General features: G+C 40.5%; 1 protein-coding gene across 3 annotated transcripts in view; it reads right to left on the minus strand.

Annotated features, from left to right (window-relative positions):
* Positions 1–15,609, minus strand: part of Stard13 (StAR related lipid transfer domain containing 13) — a 244,680-nt gene that overhangs the window by 91,608 nt on the left and 137,463 nt on the right. The window contains exon 1 of one of the 3 annotated variants that reach the window (XM_042685630.1): positions 687–710. The exons of the other annotated variants lie outside the window; for them this stretch is intronic. The gene's annotated coding sequence lies outside the window, so the exon portion shown is untranslated. Of the gene's footprint in view, positions 1–686; positions 711–15,609 lie in introns of those variants that run through there. 3 annotated transcript variants of the gene reach the window in all.

Genomic DNA, 15,609 nt, shown 5'->3' on the forward strand with positions numbered 1-15,609 from the left:
GAAAGATATGATCTGTTTATTTATTTATTTATATTTAAAAACAGCCTTTCCCCTTGAATACTAGGAAAATTCTGACTTTGTGGAAGCCAGAGTGGCTTTATGGAGAACCTAGACTTTAAAGAAATGAGGGATACAGACAACAGAGAGCCAAGTTTACAATCATGGGAAGAAAGGAGGAATCTCTGTTCAACAACGTAAAGTGCCACCTCAGAAAGGAAGACATTGTTGATTATATTTCAACAAGATAGCAGGAGACAGCGCATGAATTTTACTTAAGAAAGTAAGTGAGAACTTCATACACAGATCTTGAATCCGATGGCTCTTTCCCTTGCTTTGGTTCTCTAACTCCTCCAAAGTAAAAATCCACATTTCTGAGGATGGCAAGCAATACTTGAGCTCAGTACCTGCTGGACATGTCATTGCATGTCTCAGCTGCTTGCATGCCTCCAACCAGAGATGCTAAACCATTGAGGGATCTCTACCTTCTACCTTACCCTCAACTTCCATCCTGTTTCCCTTCTGGACTATCCTTCTTCCTTTTCCCTTGGTGAGCCAATTCTCACACTTCCTCTCTTTGCTTATTTCATTCTAGTTTTATCTACCTGTGAAGTCTCCCAGTGCTGCTACAGAAAAGCAAAGGAAAGTTTCTCTCCTTCCACTCTCCAGTGTCCTGAGCCAGCACTTACCCCAGTACTGGAATTTCCCACTTTTTCTGCTTCTCTCTTCCCCTCCAGGACCATCATCTTTCCATCCTCGGCTTCAGTGCTCAGCTCCCCCCAAAGGACTCTGCTGAATGTTTGCAGGCAGCCTGAGAAAACTTCCAGCACAGAGGCTCAGAAAAATCGAGAGCAGGGAGCAGATGGTCATGCTCTCTCTCCACTTCCGGCGGCCAACAGCGGAGAGAAACTTCAACGGTCCCCAGTGACCTGCGGGCCTCAGCTGAGATTCCAAGCCTCCACACTTCCTCCTCCTTGTTTTCATTCACATTAAAAAAGGACAGTAAGGCTTTGCCTCTCAGCACCAAAAGGAATCCAGGAGAGAAAGCTTTCTGTGTGCAACAGAAAGAGCCACACATTTTCCAATGAACCAAACCTCTAAATGGGCCTACAATGAGAGGTGGAGTATGTTCCACTTAGCAAAGTTGTCAACAGTTTCTTGTCATAGTGAACAGAATGCTACACAGAAAGAAATGGCTCAGAAGTCATCCTACAGTCCTCATGCTAAATCTTTTGCTTGAAATTTCCACATCTTTACTTACATGCCCTTTATGACCATAAACGCTGTCTAAAAATGTTCCTTGGAGCCAGGGGCATTGTCAAGCATGCAGGAGGCTCTGGGTTTCATTTCCAGTATCTCAAGACAAAAATGATCCATTCCACAGTTGACTAGAAGTAGCCATGATGAATGTGGGTCTCTAGAAACAGATACCTATGGCCTCTTTATTTTTATATTTTTATTCTTTTTCACTTTTCAAATTTTATTATTTTCTATTCTGTTCTAAGCTGTTCTCCTTCCCTCCTTTTGACCTTCATTCTCCCTCCTTCCCTTCCTCTTTCTCTCGCCATTTCTTTCCTTCCTTCCTCTCTCTCTTTTTCTTTCCTTTCCTTCCTTCCTTCCTTCCTTCCTCTTTCCTTCCCTCCCTCTTTCCTTCCCTCCCTTCCTCCCTTCCTTCCTTCTTTCCTTCCTTCCTTCCTTCCTTTCCTTCCTTATTTCTTCTCTTTTTATTTTTCTTTTTTTTCTTTCTTGCCAGCCCTAGAGCTTGAACTCAGAGCCTGGGCACTGTCCCTGAGCTGCTCCTGCTCAAGGCTAGCATGCTACCACTTCAGCCACAGCGCCACTTCTGGCCTTTTCTTAGTTTATTGGAGATAAGAGTCTTATGGACTTTCCTTCCTGGGCTTCCATCCAGTATCAATCCTCAGATCTCAGCTTCTCCAGTAGCAAAGATTACAGGTGTGAGTCACTGGTGCCCAGCTTTCATTTTATGTTTTCGAGACCCTTTACTACACACTTAGGCTGATCCTCCCACCTCCACTTTCTGAGTGCCTATAGCCTCTTGAAATTATCCCAATGCTTTTCTGTCAAATGTGCTTTCTATTTACATTCTAGGCAATATATTATTGTATAGTTAAGGGATTCACTTCTTTTCATAACAACAGTGCTGTCAGCAAATTTAGAATATTTGACATTAGGAACTTCCAAATAGTGTGTATGCGTGCGCGCGCGCGCGCGCACACACACACACACACACACACACACTCAAACATGTTCATACTTATACATCTTAGGTTTGCCAAATTCTAGAATTTCAAGTTTTGCCTGGTGTGAAGATTTGTCTGCACCTAATCCAGACACAACTAAACTATAAACATGTTTTGCTAGAAAGATCCTAAGAAACGTTGCCTAGAGTATTTGCAGCCATTCTCAATAGCCTCACTATTCCTTCATTTCTAGTTCAGCTGTTAAAATAGTCAGAGACAGAGTCACAGAAGAGTTTTGAGATGCTTGCCTGGGAAAGTAGAGGAGTATCACTAAGGCTGATGTCATTGTCATTTCTGACATTCCAGCTTTGGCCACTCTCCCATCTGGGAGACTTTTCTAATGTGGAATTTACTACTCTCACTACCCACACACCTCACCCTGGGGACCACTAAACCACTTCCTGCCATTTAAACTTGCTGTTAAACTTCCTCTTCCGAAAAAGCTGTGACCCAGGGAACGCTGAGACAGATCAGATGGAAAGTAAAGATGAAGAAAGGATCGCCTCCCCCCAACCCCACTGCCACATTGGGTGGGAGAGAGCTGCCCAGCACTGCCAACTCTTGTTGTTGTTTAGGAGATAATAATTGCCAAAGCAGTAGGGAGCCAAGCCATGCATCATTTAATACTTGATTTACCTCCATGATCTTGATTGTACCCTTCGTCTTTCTCTTATTTATTTCTAACTTCAGGGAGTATGAAGGGGAAAAGAAATAAAGAGCAAACGCATTAATCTCACTTTTATGAAAAGTATGATGAAACAAATCAGAGACTTGATTAAAATAAAGGGTTGCTGACAATGAATTTTATTGAGACTCTTCCATGGATCTGCCATTAACTATTTATTCATTTATAGATAAATTAATTAGATGAAGTACATGACTCAGCTTCCAAATTACTTCATAATCAACGGATAATTCTATTATGGCAGAAAATTAAAGTTAAGAATTTAAAAATTCTTTAAAACTCTTTAATTTTAAAACTCTTTAAGATGAACTGTTGAGTCCCAGCATTTCTTACAGTTAAGCTGCTCATGCAGTTCTGGCCAAAGTCACTTGTAGGTAAACTAGTCATGTGACCTCCCACCTGCCCACCTTCTTTGTCTCCCAAGGAATCTGCCAGTGCCCAAGTGACCTCAGATGCTAGTGGAAGGAGTGGAGCTTCAGTCTGTCTGGATGTGAAGCAGTTTCTGGTGCCAATGAGAATGGAAAACAAATGTCTAGTTGGTTAAGATTATACACACGAATTGCCAGTGGGGCTCCAGTGTTGCTCTTTAGCAGGTATGAGGCCCTGAGTTCAATTTCCAATATGACATCAACTAAAATATACAAGCATTTCAAGGACAGGGATTTATTCCTGGTTGGATGCTGAATGCACAATGATGAGCATATGCTAGGAAGAGAGTCAATATATGGCCAACATGTACGAAAATAGTAAATGTGAATGAGGTATATGAAGATGTGCATAGAGAGTAAAAATGAACACTAAATCCTGAAGAAAATTTCTGGTTATGCTTTGTTGACATTACACACACACACACACACACACACACACACACACACACACACACACACACACCCCTTCAACCTCACTCTGAATATTACTCAAAAAAAAATTTTTTTGTTGCCTGGTGCCAGTGGCTCACGTCTGTAATCCGAGCTACTCAGGAGGTTGAGAGCTGAAGGATAAAGGTTCAAAGCTAGCCCAGGTAGGAAAGTGTATAAGATTTTTTTATCTCTAATAAACTATCAAAAAGCCAGAAATGAAGCTGTGGCTCAAGTAGTAGAGCTCTAGCCTTGAGCAAAAAAGCTCAGAGACAGCATCCAGTCCCTGTGTTCAAGCCTCAAGACCATCAAGAAAGAAAAATAAAAAAAGAAAGAAGGAAAGGAAAGGAAGGAAGGAAGAAAGGAAGGAAGGAAGGAAGGAAGGAAGGAAGGATGGATGGAAGGAAGGAAGGAAGGAAGGAAGGATGGAAGGAAGGAAGGAAGGAAGGAAGGAAGGAAGGAAGGAAGGAAGGAAGGAAGGAAGGTAGGAAGGAAGGAAGGAAATTTGTCAAAAATTTTCAAGCATAGTACAGGTGGCTCACATCTGTTACTCTAGCTACACAGGAGGCTGAGATCGGAGGATTATGGTTCAATGGTAGCCAGAACAGCGAAGTCCTTGAGGCTCTATCTCCATTTAACTAGAAAAGTGCCAGACTGGAGACATGGCTCAGATGATAGGGTACCAGTTGTGAGCAAGATAACCAGAGTGAGAATGAGGCCCCGAGTTCAAGCCTCGTACCAAGCACAAAAATATAAGCAAAAATGTTTCACTTTTTGTGTCATTGTGGAAGTCATCCAACTTCAACTGGAAGCACAATAGAATAGATGTGAAACAGCTTCTTTTGAAAGGATTTTTTTCCCTCTAAAACACTATTTCAGTTGAATGAATAGGTTTGGCTAATGCTCTTCAGTCTCAGAGAATCAAATACATGTTAAAAAAAAACAAACCCAAAAACAAAAAAAAACAATTTGGGTTTTCAAGGCTTGATGGCAGATTTCTTAAGGGGATTCTGATTAGGTAGACAAAGTGTTCTGGCTTCTGGATATATTCATAAAGAACACCCTGTGCCTGAAGACTAATGCGTGAAAATCACAAAGAGTAGAACACTTAGACTTTACAATATACCCTACTAAATCCTTTATACATTGGTACTTACTTTTCATCTAAACTTGATTTCTAGTGTGAAGACTAGAAGATGGTTTGCCTTTTCTTTCTTTATTGGGACAAACATTTATTGTTGATCAGGAGTACATCATGATTTCCAGGCTTTGTATTTATGCTTCTCTTTGGTAATTTTAAAGTGTTGCATTCTTTTCCTTGCTTTTGTTTAAAAACAAAGATCATGCTGAGTGCTAGTGGCTCACAGCTATAATCCTCACTATCCAGGAGCTCTGAGAATTGTAGTTTGAAGCCAGCCTGGGCAGGAAAGCACACAATACTTTCTCATCTCACAATTAACTACCAAAAAGGCCAGAAGTGGAGCTGTGGCTCAAGTAATAAAGTACTAACCTTGAGTAAAAAGCTCAGGGACAGCACCCAGGGCCTGAATTTAAGCACACACATAAAGAAAAAGAAAGAAAGAAAAGAAAGAAAGAAAGAAAGAAAAAAAGAAAGAAAGAAAGAAAGGGAGAGAGAGAAAGAAAGAAAGGGAGAGAGAGAAAGAAAGAGAGAAAGAAAGAAAATAAATAAACAAATAATAAAGGGATGTGTCCATAGCCCATGCTTGTAATAATAGCCACTCAAAAGGCTGAGACCTAGAGAATCAAGGTTCAAATCTAGCCTGGCAGAAATACCAAATCCCTAAAATAATCAGCAAAAACCAGTCTGGAGGTATAGAGTACTAGGTAAGACAATAAGTCAAGGAAGAGTGAGATCCTGAGTTCAAATCCCACTATTGGCAAAACAAATTTTTTTTAAAAAGAAGAAAAATGGCCAGGCATTTTAGGGCTTACCTGTCATCTCAGCTACTCAAGTGACCGAGATCAGGAGAAACACAGTTTAAAGCCAGTCAAGCAAAGAGGTAGAAAGCCTTCCATCTACCAACAATGTGGGTTTGGGTGTGGTGTTACATATCTGTAACTTTAGCTACATAGATAAGACATAGGTAAGACAGTGCTTCAAGGCTAGCCAGGGCAAAAACTTGAGTCCTTATCTGAGAAACACAGCAAAAAAAGACTGGAGGTATGGTTCAAGTGGTAGAATATCTGCCTAGCAAGCTCATGGCCCTGAATTTAAATCTCAGCATCACCAAAATGAAAAATAAAAATGATCTTACTTTATAACTCTTCCTTACAATTTATGATTGCTTGATGACTCATCATCAAACAATCTATTTAATGATCTTAGGAGGTTTTTTTTTTCTCCCCTCAGCCTCCTGAGTAGCTGTGTTTACAGGTATGAGCCACTTGTGCCTGGCTGCTTTTTATTTCTTTTGTTTTGTTTTGTTTTTGGGTCTGGTTGTGGGGCCTGAACTCTGGGCCTGGGCGCTGTCCCTCAGCTCTTCAGCTCAAGGCTAGCGCTCTACCACTTGAGCCACAGCGCCACTTCCGGCTTTTTTCTTTTTGCTTATGTGGTACTGAGGAATCGAACCCAGGCCCTCATGCATGCAAGGCAAACGCTCTACCACTGAGCCACCTTCCCAGCCCCTGATTTTTATTTCTTTAAGGTGTTTGTTTTCAAGTTGATAGCAGGTATGGGTATAAATAAGTTGAGTTCTCTCCAAAAGTGACCGTATCTTTGAAAACTAGTATTTGGTGGCTAGATAGAACTAAGTTTTAGTTACAATAAAGGAAAAAGGGAGGAAGTGAGAAGGAGAAAGAAGGCAGGCAGGCAGGAAGGTTAACAAAATAGCTCCCATTTGTGCATAAAACATGACCCTCCCAATCTTAGCCTTCTCATCAGGAAGTAAAATCTCTTTTACAGCCTTTTAATACTCTAAAAAAATTTATGGTGGTTATGCTGACAGCACCTGAAATCAGGCAAGTTGGTCCCATTTGAGACACTGTCATGTAAGTCCAGAGAGAGAGAGACTTATCTTGCTGCCTGGTTGTATAGATCACAGCCACACCCAGGCTAAGTAAATCCAAGAAAACCTACTTGGATGTTGCAGGAAGACTGGGTTTGTGTGGTTCTCAGTTACTAAGAAAGCATTGTTCAGAGCTATGATTTCACTGTGGTCTCTGACACAGAGACGAAGTATTCTAGGGCCCACAGCCTCAGCTGCTGTTGTGGGGGAAGAGGGGAGAGACTGACGTCAGCCTACTGTTCCTCTTCTTTCAGCTATATATTGTTCGATGTAACATTTCTGATCTCTCCTTGTATGGCACTCCAATCCTAATGAAAGTGAGAACAAAGGTGGGATTCCAATGGTGAGAGATGAATAAAACTGCAGTTTGAAACACGCAGTTCCTAGAAGATAGGTACTAAGATGTCTAGGGTAAACGACTTAAGATTGCATCCAGCCTGCGCATCTTCCAGGCAACCTAGGTTTTGGAATATTTGGCTTTGAATGACTTTCTCTGAAAGTGTCCATCTTTCAGCAATTCCTAAAGCACCTGATACATCACTAGCAGGATAGCATGGGTAAATTGGTCAGTAATTCACTAAAAACTTATAATTAAAAAGGAAAAACAAACAAATGAACAACAACAAAACACAACATGGCCAGGCACTGATGGCTCACGCCTGTAATCCTGGCTACTAATGAGGCTAAAGATCATGGTTGAAAGCCAGCCAGGCAAACAAATTCAACAGACTATATCCAATTTACTAGCAAAAGGCTTGGAGTATAGGTGTGGCTTCAGTGGTAGAGCTCTAGCCTTGAGAGAAAAAGCTAAGCAAGATAGTGAAGTCTCAAGGAAATATTATATAGTATGCAAACCCTCCTTCTCCCATTTGTTGGAGCTGCAGTAATTACTATCCAGAAGCTGACACTGCACACTAGTAGCCTTGATTCCATAATTCCTTAATTGATTCATCACAGTTATACATACTGTTATTGGAATTTTTTGATGGTTAGAATGTTGGGCATTATTTTTTCTTTTTAAAGGAATATCCCACAATGTTTTCTTCTGATACAAAGTTTATAAGGAAGGTTTAAAAAGTCCACAAAATACATTTGATGTTTCCTCTTCCTCTTCCTCTTGTTCCTCTTCCTGCTCCTCCTTCTCTTCAAGCTCCAGTCCTGGAGCTTGAATTCAGGGATGGGTGCTTTTTCTGAGCATTTTTGCTCAAAGCCAGTACTTTAGCACCTGAGCCACAGCTCCACTTCTGTCTTCTTTGTGATTAATTGGAGATAAAGGTCTCATAGACTTCCCTGCCTGGGCTGTTTTTGAACCTTTACCCTCAGATCTCAGCCTCCTGAGTAGCTAGGATTACAGGTATAAACCACAAGCACCTGGGTAGGTGGTTTTTTAAAAAAAATTCTTTCTAATATTATGCTGTTCAAACATTCTGCTAAGAGAAATCTAGAGTATTACTGTTATTGTTGACATCATGTGCCAGCCATGATGCAAAATATGTACATTGGCTCATTCAATCCTTACAGGACCTTTAAATACCATTACCATCTTATACAGGGAGAAAAAAAACAACAGCTAGAGAAGGTTAAATAAAATGTTCAAGGTCACACCTGGGGATGCTGTAAGTCAAATCAAGAACTTTTACCATAATGCTAATCTTCAACCACAACTATACAGGAAAAAGTAGATAAAACTCAGAAAAATCTAGCTCATGCATATAATTCTAGCTACTCAGGAGGCTGAGATATGGAGGATGCAGGTTTGATACCAGGTGTTGGTTACCTCACTCCTGTAATCTTAGCTATTTAGGAAGCTGAGATCTGAGGATCGTGACTTAAAGCTGTGTAAGTCCCTGAGACTCTTATCTCCAATTAAAAGCAATGGAGCTGTGGCTCAAATGTTAGAGTGCTACCTTTGAGCAAAAAAGCTCAGCAACAGTATTGTGGCCCTGAGTTCAAGCTTCCAGTCTTGCACTGAAAAAAAAAAATAGGAGAAAAGCAAAAAAGCCTAAGAGATTCCATCTTCACCTCCAAAATAACCAGCACCAAGTCAGATTGGAGGTAAGGCTCAAGCGATAGCACACTAGTCATGAATAAGAAAGCCAGCCGAGCATGAGGCCCTGAGTTCAAGCCCAGGAACTGACAAAATAAAACAAAACAAAACTATACCAAAAGAAAAAAGAGCAAAGTTTTTCAAGTGTTTTTGAAAGAAGGTAGTATGTAAATGATACACCAAAAATTTATTCACATTATTTCTCTATTTAAGTATCTGTAACTTCGCCATCCACTAAATATATACATTTAATACTGTGCCAATTCAAGGAGTAGCAAAAGAAGTCATCTGAACAGCTGGGCTTTTCAAACTCTAATGAAAGTAAGGGTTGTTATGGATAAGAAGGAAGGGAGGCCAGGCACTAGTAGCTCATGCCTATAATCATAGCCACTCAGGGGGCTGAGATCTGAGGATCCTTACTCAAAGCTAGGAAACTCCCTGAGACTCTTATTTCCAATTAACCAGCAGTGGAACTGTGGCTCAAGTGGTAGAGAGCTAGCTTTGAGGAAAAAAAGCTCAGGGACAGTATCTAAGTCCTGAATTCAAGCTTCTAGTCTAGCACCGCCCCAGCCCCCTCTCCACACCCCCCCCCAGCCCCAAAAAAAAGAAAAAAAAAGGAGAAAAGTTATATCATCAAGCAATATTTCCCCAAAGATGGTTCTAGGTGAGAACACTGGATTTCCCAACAGAATAAAGTCCTTAAGAGCTCTATATGAGGTGAAAATGAACAGTCATAACCAGAGCACCATCATAATAGAGTTGGCTACTGGCAATTCACCAATACAAAGACAACAGGAGGCTTACAGTGTAATCTCTCATACTCTGATGTTCTCAGATAGACATCACTATTACCAACTTGGAAACGAGTAATCAGAAACTCAGCGAAGTAGCAAAGCAAGAATATACACAGTATATGCGACACAGTATATGCGACAGTGTCAGGATTTAAATCCAGAGTTGTTGCCTGAGTCCAAAGCCTTTTACCTTCCATAATAAGCCAAGCTGCTTAACCAGGTGTGGTCACTCACAGCTATAATCCTAGCTACCTAGGAGGCTGAGATTGGGTTAGATCCAGATTCAAACCCATTCTAGTTAAAATGTTCACAGTACCCCCATTCAATGAATAAAAAGGTGGTATACACCTGTCATCCTAGCTCCAGTGACAAGTGTAAAGTAAGAGGATAGAAGCCCAAACTACTGTGGGCAGATATTCAGATCCTATTTCAAAAATAACCAGAGCAAAAAAGGGCTAGAGATAAGGCCCAAGAGTTTGAGCCTAGAAAGCATGAGACTCTGAATTCAAATTCCATACTGCGAAACAAATAGACAACGAAAGAAAAGAAAGAAAGAAAGAAAGAAAGAAAGAGAGAGAGAGAGAGAGAGAGAGAAAGAAAGAAAGAAAGAAAGTCACTTTGCTTAAAATGATCTTAACTTCGGAAGCAGGAGAGAAAGTGCATGGACCAGTAAAATAAATGAGGAGGTTTATCAGGTCATCTGTACTATTAATTAAATTTAGCTATCTACCAGCTAAGTCCTAAGCAGCTCCATGGTGATTATCAAGGCCGTCAGGATTTCAAATGGCACTGGTAACTAAGTCCAATAGGATTATGATTTTTTTTTCTTTTGAGAGCTGAAGCAAAAAAAGTTCCTTTAGGCCAAGATTTCTGTTTTGTTTTATTTTCTATTGGTAACTAGTCCAAATTATCCTAGAAACCTCAAGAATTGTTCAAGCGTATTTTCATGTATCCAGGGAGAAAAGACAGGAAGAATTTTTGCTAAGTAGAAGGAATTGCTCAGAAACACAGCAAGCCTCTTGCAACCTCAATCTGGATTTATTGTCAGTGGATTCAACACAGCAGAAAGCGAGAGGAGCAGAAATTAGCCCACAGGGTCTAATACCTACCACATTTTTATTTGATGATGTTTGAATCTCAAACAGTTTTCTCTGGGAGAAGCAGATGATTTTTCTTAAAATCGTGCATTAATGAAGCTTTGTGAATAAGTCTTATTTTAAGAAAAAAATGGCAAAGATCTCATTTTAGAAGTATTCTATTCAATTCACCTCACTATGGGGACGAGCTTTTTCACTTTCAAATAATTCTTTTGAGGGAATCTTTTAAAACCCGATTTACCTATCTTATAAACATTGATCCTCTTTTGGTAAGAACAGCTAAGCGAAGTTAATCAGTATTTGGTTCAAGTTTGAAAGCAGGTTTACATTTAAACGTCGTATTTTAAGGTATTTAGCTCAGAAGGACATTGATTTAACGTAGACTAGATATCCATCTGTCATGTTTGTTAACAAGGAACTTTTCAGTGCTGTGACTGATGCATTGTTAGTGTCAGGTAGAAAGAAGCTGGGCAGATTCAAAATAGCAAAGAATTACAATGAAAAGAAACACATGGTTCTCCTATCCCAGATACAGCTCCTTTGAAGGACATGAAAATGGCCCGTTTCAAAGATCAGAAATGAACAATAAATTGTTTCCTCAGAAGGAGATTATATATGTTGTTTGTCATTTTGAAAAACAGTCATGGCTACCACAGAGACTTGAATACACATTTTTCTGGGGTGACCAGATCCCCTCTTGTATAAACATATAAAAGTACCCTTATGTTATATGAACTGTGATCTTACACATACTTCCAAGACAGTTGTTCTTTTAACTCAGATTTTCCCATGCTGCTCTACTTCTTGTGCAAGCTCTTCAGAGACCCACGTAGGCTGTATTTATTTATTGTCCTTTGTTCGTCCCTTTTTACTGGAAGAGAACATTATCTGGACGTAATCATCTTCAATGAGAATAAATTGTGACTACAGAGATTATTTAAATCGATGACTAACACTTAAAAATGCTTAATTTGGCCACCATGTTCTATAAATTTGATTTTACTGTATTATTCTTACGCAATGTAGGATCCCCCCCCCCCCCCCCCCCGCCCCTCTCCAGGAAGGAACGCTCTTTCAGTAACCTCTGGTTTCATCCTGGCACACTTAGCCACACTCTGTAACTCAGCTGTTGAAATTCTGAGACAGCTAAGACGCAGTGTGAACATCACCCAGCCTACTTCATCTGAGCTCCAGGAGACTTTGTTTTTTTCTCTGGCACAACTGTGTAACTCACAAAATCATTGCTCGTATTCACTGAGCAGTTGGGAAGCCTGCCTGGTGTCTCAGCCACCTGGAGTGGACAAATATTTTCCTATGTGAAGGATCCCATAGCAACCAGATCTGTTACAGGGATACAGACCAGCCATCCTGGTGCTGGCTGGTATAGCCAGACAGTAGCCACTAGCAGTCACAGAAGTGGTATTGTGAAAGAGAAACAGAGAGAGGGAGAGAGAGAGAGAGAGACAGAGAGAGAGAGAGAGAGAGACAAAGAGACAGAGATAGAGAGGGAGAGAGGGAAAGAGGGAGAGGGAGAGAGGGAGAGAGAGAGACAGAGAGACAGAGATAGAGAGGGAAAGAGGGAGAGGGAGAGAGGGAGAGAGGGAGAGAGGGAGAGACAGAGACAGAGACAGACAGACAAAGACAGACAGATAGGAAGAGACAGAAAGACAGAGAGAGAATGCTAGAGCTTTAACTCAGGACCTCACACTCTACTTGGCTTTATTTGCTCAAGGTTGGTGCCCTACCACTTGAGCCATACCTCTAGTTCTAGTTTTTGCTGGTCAATTGGAGATAAAAATCTCATGAACTTTCTTGCCTAGGCTGATTTCAAACCATTATCTTCAAGTGTCAACTGCCTTAGTAGTTAGGGCTATAGGTGTATACTACCAGGGCCTGGCTCCATTGCTTACTTTCAACCAAACTAACCCTGCAAAATGGAGAAGTGACTTTAAAAGATTTTTGTAGAGAAGTCATCGGGATAAAATATTACCAGCAAAAAATAATCATTAGGAAAGAGACACAACTGACATTTCTTTATGCCTAATACTGACTATTCTAACAAGGTAAGAAAAGATTTAGACTAGACAAAAAGTCAGCTGGGAGCTGGGAAGGTGGCTCAGTGGTGGAGTGCTTGCCTTGCATGCATGTGGCCCTGGGTTCAATTCCTTAGCACCACATAAGCAGAAAAAGCCAGAAGTGGTGCGGTGGCTCAAATGGTAGAGCGCTAGCCTTGATCTGAAGAGCTGAGTGAGGGACAGAGCCCAGGCCCAGAGTTCACAACCCACGACCGACAAAAAAAAAGTCAGCTGAACTAATTCAAAATTGTTTGGGAGTATGATTTGAGATTTGGATTTATATACTTGTTGAAAATCTTCAGCCTTTATGACTTGAGGAATTAATGATAATGGGGCATGTGTATAACTTAAAATATGCAAAGATAGGTATGTTAGGAATACTGCTTGAGGTCCCACATCCACAGGGGATGTGTTCCAGAACTCTCAGTGGATCCTTGAGCCCATACAAAAGCACAGAACACCAGCTGATCTGATGACAGATATGGCTACCAAGGGACTATCGGGTGGGTAATATATACAGTGTGGGTACGTTGGAAAAAGACTCATTCATGTCACAGGTGGGATAGGGCTTGATGGCATGAGACTTCATTATGCTGCTCACTCAGGTGTGTAAGTTAACACTTACATATTGTTTATTTCTGGAGCATTATATTAAATATTAACCAAAGCCATGGGAAACAAAAACTTGGACAAAGAGGAGTTCTGTATATTTACAAAAGGGGGTGGTCATTGTACCAGAGACCAGTTCATAGAAGTGGACATCTTGGGAAGCAATTGCTTTTGTCTATTTTTACCCCTTCCCACAATAGGACACGTGTTGTCTTTGAATTGAGGGTTTAACTACAAGGCTGCTATAAAAATTATCACATCCTAATGCACCTCACTTGATAGACTAGGGGAGAAAATTGTTCTGAAAGAACTGGACTTCTTAAGAAAACTTGTGGAAGGTGGGATGCTTTTCAGAGTTAACACTTATGGCATCTTATCTTCTCAATTGAGGAACAAACTTCACGTATTATAAAATATTCTCTTTCCTCTCCAGTCAGTAAGTCCACTCCAACTTTCTGTGTACTCTGTGTTTAACACAGCCATATGTTGTTCACACAATGCCTACATGTGTTTGACCAGAAGATAAATAGAACACTCTTTTCTAAACACATTGTTCATCAAACTGTACCACTAACATAAGCACAGTCTACGTATTTATGATGCTCATTGTCTGCCGTTCCTACCAGCATATAGGCTCACCGGGAACTTTCTTTTTCCTGTTTGGCCTATTCTTAGATCTCAGTAGCCTAAAACTGGGCCTGATACATACCATTAACACTTGTTAACATTAACCTGTTAACATTTGTTGAGTGCATGGATGGATGGGATATAACAATGGACCTATACATGCTATTATTGCTTCCTCTCTAAATCACTTTTCTACCAGACTTTTTCAAATTAGTAGTCGAGTGGTGGTGCATGCCTGTAGTCCCAGCTACTGAAGAGGCAGGGGAAATGAGAATCACAAATCTGAAGCCAGCCCAGGCAGTTACCAAAGCTTTATCTCAAAAATAAACTGAACACATACAAGTTCTGGAGGCAATGATTCCAACAGTAAAGCAATTGCCTACCATTTACAAGGTAGGTTCAACAAGGCTCAACCCTACAGTACAGAAAATATAAATACATAATTCAATTAATAGAAATTTTTAAAAAATCTCCTAAACTGTCAGTGGCTATGTATGATTTGTGAAATAACATCCCCAATCCTTCCATCTACAGCTCTGCTTCCAGGTGAAATCCACATGGTGATCGCTCTTTCTCCACAATTTTCTCTTCATAGTCACACGGTGGTCTACTCATTTATTGTTAAGCAAATCCTGACACTTGAAAGTCTCAAGCTTTTAGATATACACCCTGTGACCTTGAGTATCTGCTTCCTCCTCTGCCCTCTACTGAAATCCATTCGTGGTTCTGGGCCACACTTTATATCATCTACAAAGCTACCTTGCTTTTCCAGTTAGGTTCGAACCTGTGCTTTGGAGTGCAGTGCCTTGAGGTTTCAACCAGCAGAAAAGTTATTCTCCTTTGAATCTGTCTATGTCTGTCCTCAGTATGGATCTAAGCATCCTTAATAAGGCATTTACATATGTTTACCTTTTCAATACTTATTTGCTCATACATATTTGTTGAAGTAAAATACACAATGTCACTAGGTATGGGTTTTACACAAGGAAAGACAAACAGGTTCACTATAGAAACAATATACCGTCATCAAATAAATGAATATCGATGAAACTGGCAAGAAAAAATTCAGTTGTAGTTTAAGCAACCACATACAGCAGGACACTATAACAATCAACTCTGAAGACACAGATATCTTCTCCGTGCTGAACTGCCTGGCGCAGAAAGATCACTTCATTTTGGAGTCTGATCCTTAGTTAAAAATAAGCTGCTTGTATTTAAACTGAGCTCCCACTGTTGTACAGTTGTTTAACTATTTTGTGGTTTTATTCAAGTACTTGCAAAGCCCAAAGAATACCAGTCAGGGTGGCTCAGTGTTATATAAGTGTTCTTTTATGGAGTACTTTATGGTTAATTCAAGAAATTGCACCTTAGCTCTTTGCTGTGTTTCACCCCTACCCCCAACCTCCTCAGAAAGGGACTCAAACAGTCACTAGCTGGACCCAGTACAATTGGCCCAGGGCTCAGGATAATAAGCAAGTGTGGAAAGAACAATGCCTCTTAGGAGAATTGTTCTAAACCATTGTTTTCTTGTGGG

Source organism: Dipodomys spectabilis, unplaced genomic scaffold (genome assembly GCF_019054845.1).
Source record: "Dipodomys spectabilis isolate Male_0828 unplaced genomic scaffold, ASM1905484v1 ptg000095l, whole genome shotgun sequence".
NCBI lineage: Eukaryota > Metazoa > Chordata > Mammalia > Rodentia > Heteromyidae > Dipodomys > Dipodomys spectabilis.